Source organism: Silene latifolia, chromosome Y (genome assembly GCF_048544455.1).
Source record: "Silene latifolia isolate original U9 population chromosome Y, ASM4854445v1, whole genome shotgun sequence".
Lineage (NCBI taxonomy): Eukaryota > Viridiplantae > Streptophyta > Magnoliopsida > Caryophyllales > Caryophyllaceae > Silene > Silene latifolia.
The window spans coordinates 265,321,732-265,332,034 of NC_133538.1; the positions used below are offsets into that span (position 1 = coordinate 265,321,732).

The 10,303-nt window shown below is 41.4% G+C and overlaps 1 long non-coding RNA gene and 1 other non-coding gene across 2 annotated transcripts; both read right to left on the reverse strand.

Moving 5' to 3' along the window:
• Positions 1-490: 490 nt before the first annotated feature.
• On the reverse strand, positions 491-597 carry LOC141636192 (small nucleolar RNA R71). Its single transcript, XR_012540820.1, has one exon. It is a non-coding gene; the product is annotated as a small nucleolar RNA R71 (small nucleolar RNA).
• An 8,211-nt stretch (positions 598-8,808) lies between these two features.
• LOC141628698 (uncharacterized) lies at positions 8,809-10,092 on the reverse strand. Its single transcript, XR_012537177.1, has 3 exons — positions 9,889-10,092; positions 9,464-9,606; positions 8,809-8,865 (listed from the first exon to the last, which is right to left on the reverse strand). It is a non-coding gene; the product is annotated as an uncharacterized LOC141628698 (long non-coding RNA).
• Positions 10,093-10,303: the final 211 nt, after the last annotated feature.

The following is a 10,303-nucleotide window of genomic DNA, read 5'->3' on the forward strand; positions in this document are numbered from 1 at the left end:
AGCCGAGTACTACTCTGTCAAGCTACTACGAGAACGTTATTGAAGAAGATCCACCTACATCTCTCGCTTCAATTTTCTTGGTGAGACAGTCACTTCTCCGAAATTCCAGTCATGGTGAAGAAGCAACCATTGCTAGTCACTCAGAGCCGACAGTGCGAATTTCTACAAAGGATTCGAACTACTGGGAGGCGAGAAAATTCGAGCCAAAGCCTTCCTATATTAACCTGGTTGAGAGAAACCGATTCGGGGGGAGCCGAAATGAAGATGCAGCCAAGCATATGGAGATTTTTATTGATTATTCCTGCTCTATACCCCCGCCGACCGGTGTGACCCAAGACCGGATCAAGGAGACCATGTTCATTTTCTCCCTTCGTGATCTTTGCAAGAGAGTGGTATAGAGATCCGGATCCGCTCAGCTCATGGGATCACTGACTAGAATTCCTTAGCCCTGGCATTCTACAAAAAGTACTTCTCTGCCTCGAAGACTAATGCCATTAGAGCTCAGATCACGAGCTTTAAACAGGGGCCTGATGAGAACTTTCATGAAGCATGGGTCCGTTTCAAGAAAATGGTGCGAACCATACCGCACCATGGGTTCGAAAAATGGAGTCTTTGCAATCAGTTCTATAATGGGTTGTATGACGATCAGAGGGCTATTTTGGATTTGCGACCCAATGGCCGATTTCTTGAGAACATGGGAGAGACTAAGGGGTGGAAGATCATTGATGATTTGGCCACTCATAATTTGAATATGGGAATTCGAGAGGAAACCGGAGGAGGGTCTTGAATCTTCCTCTGTTCGCACTAGAAGCTCTCACCTGCAAGGTTTGACAAATATGAATTGGGAGGAGCTTCAAAAGGTGGGATATACCATGTTAATGCTGTTTCAGACGGTCCTTTCGTTTTTAGAAGATGTGGAGCTGAGGGGCATGTCTCAGAGAATTGTTCTGTCCCCTTTGAGTCTTGTGCTGCCTTTCAACACTATAGGCAGACAAACACGTACTATGAGCCGAATGTCCACCCCAACTTGAGGTGGAGTAGCCAGAATGTCCTGATCCGACTCAACCTCCACAACAGCAGCAGCAGCAAGCCTATGTGCCTCCACATAAGCAGCCATATCAAAAACCTCCCTATGTGCCGCAGCAGCAACAATCCCAAAATTCCGAGTTCACTGAGTTGAAGAACTTATTGCTGAAGGAGTCCCAAGCTAGAGAGGTCGGTGTGAAGATGCTAGAGAGCCAAATTTCCCAATTGGCTAGCAAGAGTACCACTCGAGCTCCGGGACACTTACCGACTCAAACTGACCAGAAAGAGACCCTAAATGCCATAACATTGAAGAGTGGGTCCACCCTGGAGGGGCCTGCTATGGTCGAGGATGATGCTGCAAAAGATGAGGCAAAACCGAGTCAAAACAAAGCTGGAACGAGCAAAGGAAAGAAAAAGGCGTCTACCAGGTATATTAGTCGATCGACTGACATACCCGGTCGATCGATCGAAGTGCGGGTTCTGAAGCTTCGGTCTGTTCAACTCGGTCGATCGATCGACATCACCTGGTCGATCGACCGAGATCGCTGGCGATAGTGAGATTTTTCGTCCTCCGATGCCCGACAACTTGAGGGATCATTTGTTTCGGGGCACGACGTGATCCCGAAAATATTGGGAAAGACCCGAGTCTTGATGGGTCGATCCCGCTCTCAAGTACGACCCAATGTTGATCAATGGTTCACATTTGAGACGGTCTGAAGAGGGTTCAAGCTTCAACAAGGAGAAAGTAGTGGACTTTCAGCCTAAGTCCACGGATACCGGCATGCGGGATTTAGAGGAGAGGGCTAAGCTACTTCTCACAGCCCCATATCCGGAAAGACTAGTGCCGACGAAGGAACAGGTATCTTTCAATAAATTTGAAAAAGTTATTCGTAGCTTGAATGTACAAGTACCCTTCCTTGAGTTAGTTAATCAAGTGCCTGCCTATACTAAATTCATGAAACAACTCTTGTCTAAGAAAAAGTCACTTGAAAATGTGAATACTGTCGCATTAACCAAAGAGTCATGCTCTTATTTGTCTCACACTGCACCTCATAAGCTAGAGGACCCGGGTAGCTTTTCTGTTCCTTGCAATATAGGTACCTTCTCTATTGAGAAGGCATTATGTGACTTAGGAGCTAGTATAAGTGTAATACCTCTGAGTCTTGCTAGGAAGCTCAAATTGACTAGGTTCAGTGATGGAGATATGACGATGATGATGGTGACCGATCTGCGGTCCACCCAATAGAGTCTTAGAGGACATTCTGTCCAAATAGGAAAGTTTTTCTTCCCCATCGACTTCGTTGTACTTGACATGCCTGAGGATGCCCATATTCCCATTATTTTGGGTAGGCCATTTCGCACACTTGCTGCTGGTGCGATCATAGATGTCGGTCTAGGAACCTTGACCTTCAAAGTGGGCAAGCATTCTATTGTCTTTGCCAGTATTAAGCTAAGAAAAAGGACCCCATGTGGCTGTGACTTGTAATACGGTTTCGACAAGAAATCGTACTTTGTGCTTCCTGATATGCTTATCTCTATTCCTGTTGTAACCCCTCCGCCCCAGATTGGGAGCAAATTGGAGGAAGATTTGTCTATTTCTGATACTACAGGAGCTGGTTTGGGGAAGGAAGAGCTGCAAGTCACCCTAGCTGCGAAAAAGCCAATCATTTCATGAGGAGGTCTTGGTTGCCTTAGCTATGCCACCGATGAGGAAGTTGATGATGAGCCGGTCAAGGCAAGGGAGTCCGACTTGGACTTTGACGAGTCTGAAGAGGTCATTGACTGGGGAGATGATGAAAGTATTGATCCGTTGAGCCATACGGACGTGGAAGCTAAGAAGGGTGCAGCTGATAAGATAAGCACCGTTGAGGCTACCTCTAGTAGCAGGGAACGACGAAGTGGGCCATTCCGTGGCCGTTCTTGATCAACTACTAGTTGATCACATGTTTTCCAAACATTTTATTTGCTTTTGTTAGACATTTTTTATTGCTTTTGTGTGCGCGAAACTTCGCATTTTATTTTGCTTGCTTAGGATTTTATACGCTTTAGACTTTATTTTGGGTTTTGCGCAATTTTGGGGCGCGTATTATTGTGCATTTGCAGGTTTTTAGACCTCCTTAGCTCAAGTAATCGAGCAAATACGAAGAAATAAGAAGTTATAGCAGTATCGTCAATCGACCGACTGGGCTATATAGTCGATCGACTGGTCTGCAGTTTCCAGGAGCTACTGTTCCTTTCACCTCGGTCGATCGACTGAGTGATGTGGTCGATCGACCGACCTGCACTGTTGTACCTGTTTACGACCTCTCCCCTGCTGTGTTTGGTCGATTTGCGGAATTGAGGGAGTTTTCTACTCCACTTTATCTTCCGTCATTTTATTTATTTCTTCTATTTTTCTCAATTTTGCACATAATACCGCTTCATCATTGCTTTCTCGATTTATGCGTGGTTTTTTGTTTGTCTTTTCAGGCACTCATTAGTAGCACTGCTGGCTACTGAAACCTCCTAGCTTACGCTGGTTTGGGAAGGTTTCCTTTGCTGCGCTCAAAGTCTTGTGAGTTCCCGAGTTCCACTTCATGTCATTTTTATTTGTTTATTTTCTCGCAAATTCCCATTTCTTTTTTCTTCATTACATGATTTTGCACAATAGGGACATTGTGCGATTTGGTTTGGGGAAGGGTTTTGCGTCGCATATCATTTGCTTGCATTCACGTTTACATTCTGTTTTGCATTGTTTATTTCATTTTATATATGTATACCAAAAATTCAAAAATCCAAAAAAATTGAAAAATTTCAAAAAATTCAAATAAAATGCACGTTTATTTTAGCATTTAGGTCGAGTCGGAACGGTAGTATTTCAAGGATGATATTGCATTTGCATTTGTTTATGCCTAAGCCTTGCTCGATTAACATGTTATTAGTAGAATCATATAAGTGCATATCTACGAGTTTTCGTTAAATTTCTTGCTGAACTTGAGACTTGACTTTGAAAATTGGCAAACTACATCATATTTCTGAGATTTAGAGCCTATAACTGGTGACATCTATGACCAGTTTATCTAGGATGTGAGTAGTACTCCTTATGAGACATGTCAAATCAATTTGCATAAATATGAACTTAATCTACTTAATACCTGTATGCATTCGGTTTGTGGTTAGTTGACACATGTGGTAGAGGTTTCCCTTTTTTCGTTTTGCCCATAAGCTCCACACTGCCAAAAATAGCCTTTTTGTCCCATTACTACATCCTACATTTAGCCTGTCCTTCGTCAAGCTAGTAGTCCATGTTCTTGGGATTGTTACTTCGTTTTTTTTGGTAGCCAATTGCTCTTATTTGAGATTTTGTTGGGAAGATGAAATGAAAGAAAGGAAAGGAAAAAAAAATTCGAAAAAAGAAAAAAAAAAGAGGTTCTGTACTGGCATCATAGGTCGATCGACTGAGGTTCGAGAGAAAGAAAAGAAATCAATTTCGCATAATTCAAGCTTTATCTTATGGCGATTTTTGCTCCCATGTATTATTCATATCCTATGGGGAGTTAGTTGATTACTTTTATACCTGAAGATTGTGAGAGTTGTGCTTGCTATAGCACCGTTTCATTTGATTTTGAGCAAGAAGTTGGATGTTGCCATATGGTTCCGTTTTGGTACTAGCTTGATCACCTGTACTTCCTCATTTCCATAAAACGTTTTGCCTCTTCTTACCCATACCTCACATATCCATATATACCTCGGCATGTGTCATGGTCATCTGTTTGGTTGGAATGCATATGTACGGTTGTAGAGATTATTTTCATATTAGACTGCAGGCATGTTCTTATAGGTCGTAGTTAGGTGAGAGTCTTTACAAAATGAATTCTTTCTATCCTCTTATATAATCACCTGTGCTTATGTGTGATATGAGCGACCCGTGAGAGTCCAATTTGATAAGTCTCTATGGTTGACGGTTCAACAGTTTTTAACGACCTTATAACTCGTTTGCATGATTCGCATTACTAATTGATTGTTAGTTATTGCATTAAATTGGTTTAGGCTTTACATGTTGTAATTCGCTCTGAGATTGAACTCGTTCCATTAGGTCATTAGATCAAGTCTAGTTCTTGCTTGGGGACAAACAAGGGTTTGGTTTGGGGAAGTTTGATGCGTGTCTTTCATATGATGTTTTACATCCCATTTTACACGTATTTCAGAGCTCATTCATGTAGTTTATGCTACATTTCTCCCTATTCTCGTCTACTTCCGCATTTTTGTACATTATTACAGAAATGTGAAGAATCCAGCGGAAATCGAGCTAAATCCGTCCCCGAGTATCCTGCATTGCATTGGACGTGAAGTATTCGTTTAAGGAACGAGCTTGGTGCGCAATCCAAGGCCCAAAAGACAAATCCACGAGATTATAGAAGTCAAGTAGCAGCTAAAGCAGTCGATCGACCAACCATCGGGTTCTAGAGGCTACTGTACACTGCTACTCAGTCGATCGACCGCCACTCTTAGTCGATCGACCAAGCCGCTATCCCAGACGAGAATTAAAAGATCGAGATTTATCAAGCCCATGAGTTATTAGGTTTAGGAATTATGTTACGTATACTTTCTATATAACGTAACCTAGTTCGACAGAGAATCATTCAGAAATTTACATAAAGTTTTACATATAGTTCTTTAGAAATAATTAGGGTTCGAGATTACTTTCGGTATTGAATACAATTGACTTGGCCATTCGGCTTTGTTCTTTTCCTTCGCAATTCACACGGTACTCTCTGGTTTTATTCTGTTATTTTATTTTCGTTCATAGTTGTCGAATTGCTAGATCAGTTCCCAAGCCGAATTGCCATCTTTTGTTAATTGCTTATTTTAGCGTTTCAAGCATGAATTCTTCTGTCTATCTTATTAGTTTTATTGCTGTTATCGCCCTTAGCATGAGTAGCTAAATAGTTTGTGCTAGGATGTGGGGGAATTATAGTGTAGGCGGCAATATAATGAACACGGCCTGATTCGCGTGTTGGTCGATCGACTGCCATACCTGGTCGATCGACTGACCACGTGAGGTTTTATTTTCGTTTTAATTGTTTTAATTCTTTATTCGATGAATCGAGTGCACACGACTAGTTGAATGTTTAGGATTTGACTGACCCATTAGATCGAGAGATAGGGACAATTGTTAGATCACCAATTAAAATGACTAAACTATGCTGAGATCGAAAGATAGGTAAAGTTTAGACCGTAGTCACTTTTCAGGACGAAATTTAGTATTAGTGATATTAGGGACCTATAGCGAGATCGATTAAGAGTGGACCGAGAGGACCTCTTTATTTCCCGCCTCATGTGTTTGATTTAGACCTGTTTAGTATGCTGCCGCCGAAACTATAACGAACCGACCATCCTAGTACCTCTTTTTATACTTGATTTCATATATTTCATTAGCTTACATTTCTTTTACTGCTATTAGTTGTACACCAAATCCAATCAACCCCCCACTTTATTGTTACCTTAGACCGAATTTAAACAACTATAAATTACGTCTGCCTCTCTGTGGTTCGACCCGACTGCCTCTAGCTATAGTTGTAATTGGAGATTATAAATTTATTTTTGACACCTCACGACGGGTATCAGAAGGTAGTTGACATATGGTCTATTTAAGCCACAACACTAAGCTAGTAACTTATCATTGTAGTAGTTTGTAGCTTAAAAATAGGGATGTGCTAAATCCCGCGCATAATTTTACTTAAATCCCGCGCATTTCTCTCTTTATTCCAATTATACCCCTCCCATTTCTCCCTGCCACAAAGAGAATCAAAAACCAAAAACCAATGAATCCCTTTCGTTCCTTCCCAATCACTGGACGACCCTCTCTCACCTTGCTCCCCTGCACCAGCCACCCTCACTCCTCCTAGAGCCGACCACTACCTACCGCGTTAGAACACCCACCGCGAGCCAGCGACCCACGATGTCGTTTGTTGTAGATAACAAATCACACTAACTCCTACGTCGGTGTACCTCCGACGACAACTCTGATGTCGACGCTCTTCCGATCACACTAATTCTCCTTGATAATGATCTGTGACGTCGTTAGTTGCAAATCTGGTATGCTTAGATCTCGATTTTGATGTTGACGGCGAAGGTTTGGTACGTTTAGGGTTTAATTGTCGCTTGCGATTTTGGGATCGAGGCCACGATGGTGCAAAGGTGACAGTGTTGGGTCGACGGCGGAGGCTGGGAATGGAATGAAGGTCACTGCTAGGGGGCAGGTGGTCGGCTCCGGCGGAGGGTGGTCGTGCTGTGGGAGGGGGAGGGTGGACACTGGACATGGGTGTCGGTGGTTGGGAGTTGTGGTTTTTTTTTTTGCTTTTTTTTTCAATGAAGGGTATTGATGGAAAAAAGAGATAAAAAGCGCGGGATTGAGTAAATTGATGCGCGTGATTTAGCAATTACATAAAAATATTCTAGCTTGAAAATCTTATGTGGCAAAGGTAAGCTAGTAGCAACTAGCTTACCATTGAAGATGCTCTAAGAAAAAAGATAAAATTTTGTCAGATACATTGATAACATAATTAATGACGCTTAAATAATTATAGCAACTCTTGCTTATAATCTTCAAGTTCGGGAGGCAAATTGGTTTGCCTGAGTAATTGTTGAAGCGCATTAAAATCGTTTTCCTTTTTCATTTTTGCTTCTCTTCGTTCATTAAACTCCATCTTTTCTCGATGTAACTGAATCCTCGCTTCGTCAACCTCCAGCTTACGTTGTTGAATGTCATGCTCCCGGGCGGTTGTTTCAGTCCACATTACTTTCATCTTATTAACTTCGGCTTGATTATTATAATCAACTCCAGAAGTACTACCATCAACCTTCTTCTTCCCTCTATTTCTCTTCGCAACTTTGACACCTTCAGGTCGTTTAGTACCCATAGTTTCGCCATCAAGAGAGATGGGTGTAGAGTACTCTTCACCCTCAAGGCGTACTCTTTTCCCGCTACTGTTACTTCTTTCGTTACCATCAACTCGACTTGAAATGTTCTCATAACTCACATTAGCGCATGGAGAAATTGCTATTTTCCATTTTTCATAATGTTTTAGTATGTTCCAGGCATGCTCCAAAGCGAATTAACCTGGTTTGTATAATTCTCTGGCCTCAGCGATAACATCATCTTCATTCATCCCACTCCCCTTCCTCCGGGTGGCTAATTCCATGCATCCACTCCCACTTCCTAATATTTTCCCTCACTCGAAAACCGAGGCCTATTATTCACATATCTTGGATTTCTTAAATTCTGTTTAAACTTGGCAATTGGGTAAGAAACTTATCTTTATGGCTGCCAAAAAAAAAAAATTCTTTTCATGTATATAATCACAATTGCCAGTAGTATACAAGAAAAGACATGTTTCATATCTTCTTCCCCGAAACCGTCTTCTTCACGGCTCCTACAGAGACTAAGAATTGATCAAGGGAGGATAACGTCTTCATATCGTCAGGAGGGAAATAAGAGGCTGCATTTCCCATGAATGAAGCGAAGAAGAGAGAAAGTGAAGGCTGAAGAACGTAGCGTTCACCCAACAGCTCATCTAGAAAAGCAAATGCTGCTAAAAACTCCGACTTGCCTGCCTTTACAAGAGCTTCGAAATGTGCAGGGATTATCCTCTTGAATTTCCAGTCTTTATCTATACGATCAGTCCAATCTCTTACCTAAGAATTCAGTTTACACAAACATAATGAAAAAGAGCAAGGTGAATTATGAAGAAAAAAATGAAAAGAAAAGAGGTGAACGATAAGGAGATTAGGAGACGAGAAAGGGATTATCCTCTTGAATTTCCAGTCTTTATCTATACGATCAGTCCAATCTCTTACCTAAGAAATCAGTTTACACAAACATAATGAAAAAGAGCAAGGTGAATTATGAAGAAAAAAATGAAAAGAAAAGAGGTGAACGATAAGGAGATTAGGAGACGAGAAAGGGAAAGAGCCCATATCGGTTTACTCAGTTGGTATAAACATAAAATAATAATTAACTCATGGAGCCTCCGAACCTCCTGGAACTATTGGTTAGTATGCCTTTGTGGGTCAAACATAAACGGTGCAAACTAGGTGTACGCGGTTTGCTAGCTAAGTAGCTATCATATGTTAGGGAATAGGGACTGTAAGGGTATGGTACGGAACTACGGACCCATAAAAATATAACAAGAGTCATTCACTCGCTCTCATGTTAGGTTGGACTTGAGCATAACAACAACACTCTTTAAACTCCAGACTACCTCATACGACAAGAAGGTGACAGCCCTAACTTTGAGAGCATATGACCTAAATCGGAAGTTGGCACTTCACTACAAGATCCAAAAGTCATGACATAAATCTGAAGTTAACACAGTTTCATGTTGCAGCATCAAACAATTTACAAACTAAGGAGGATGTCGAATAAGCATATGAAGATTACTGGCTATTGCCATACCTTTTCAGGAACTTTGCTGAAGACCAACGTTTTCACAATAGGGGAGACGATCAATTTCTGTGACATCTGAGCAAAGGTCGCATTTGGTTCTAGCAAATTTAATGGTCCAAGGAACAGGATTTGAAGAACCATTCTTTCCCATCCTGCAAGAACCAACATAAGGTAGGCCTGTTAATATCGGACCCAACCAATTCGTGTAATAATAGTAAAAAAATAATGAGCAAAATATATATTTTTATAAAATGGAGAAGAAAAAAGGCGTGAGAATGTATTTTAACTTGTTTTATTGTTTCTAAGCTCCAACCAGTGTGGACCTACCCATATTTGACCCGAATAACCAAACCCGGCCTATTTGACAGGTCTACGTACACAAAACCATTATTGATGATATGATAATATTACAGACTGATGACTTAAAGAAGTACCTTTTTGGCGGTTCATTGAATTGTCAATGACTGGTCCATCTGGAACTTCTTTTCCTTTAGTAAGAATTTTTACCGCCAAACCATTCTTTGCAGCTGCTATTAAGGACTCTTTACTGATATATTGAGGGGGTTGCCGTGGGACAAAGATCACAGCATCGGTAACCAGAAGGGATCTTGAAGCCTTGTGGTAGAAGGCTACTTCTACGTATGGCCCGATACCTTGAGTGTGTGAAAAAGAGAGAAAACATCAGGTTCCACCACTGTACTAACTACTAACTATCAGATCTACTTTTGAGCAAAGTTTATAAAATGTAAGTTACCAACTTCTGGTGAACTCAGAACTCTCTGTTCAATTTCATTTGACCATGGGGTTGATAGATCCTCATCTTGCAAAGTTTTCGAGCGAAATATGCCG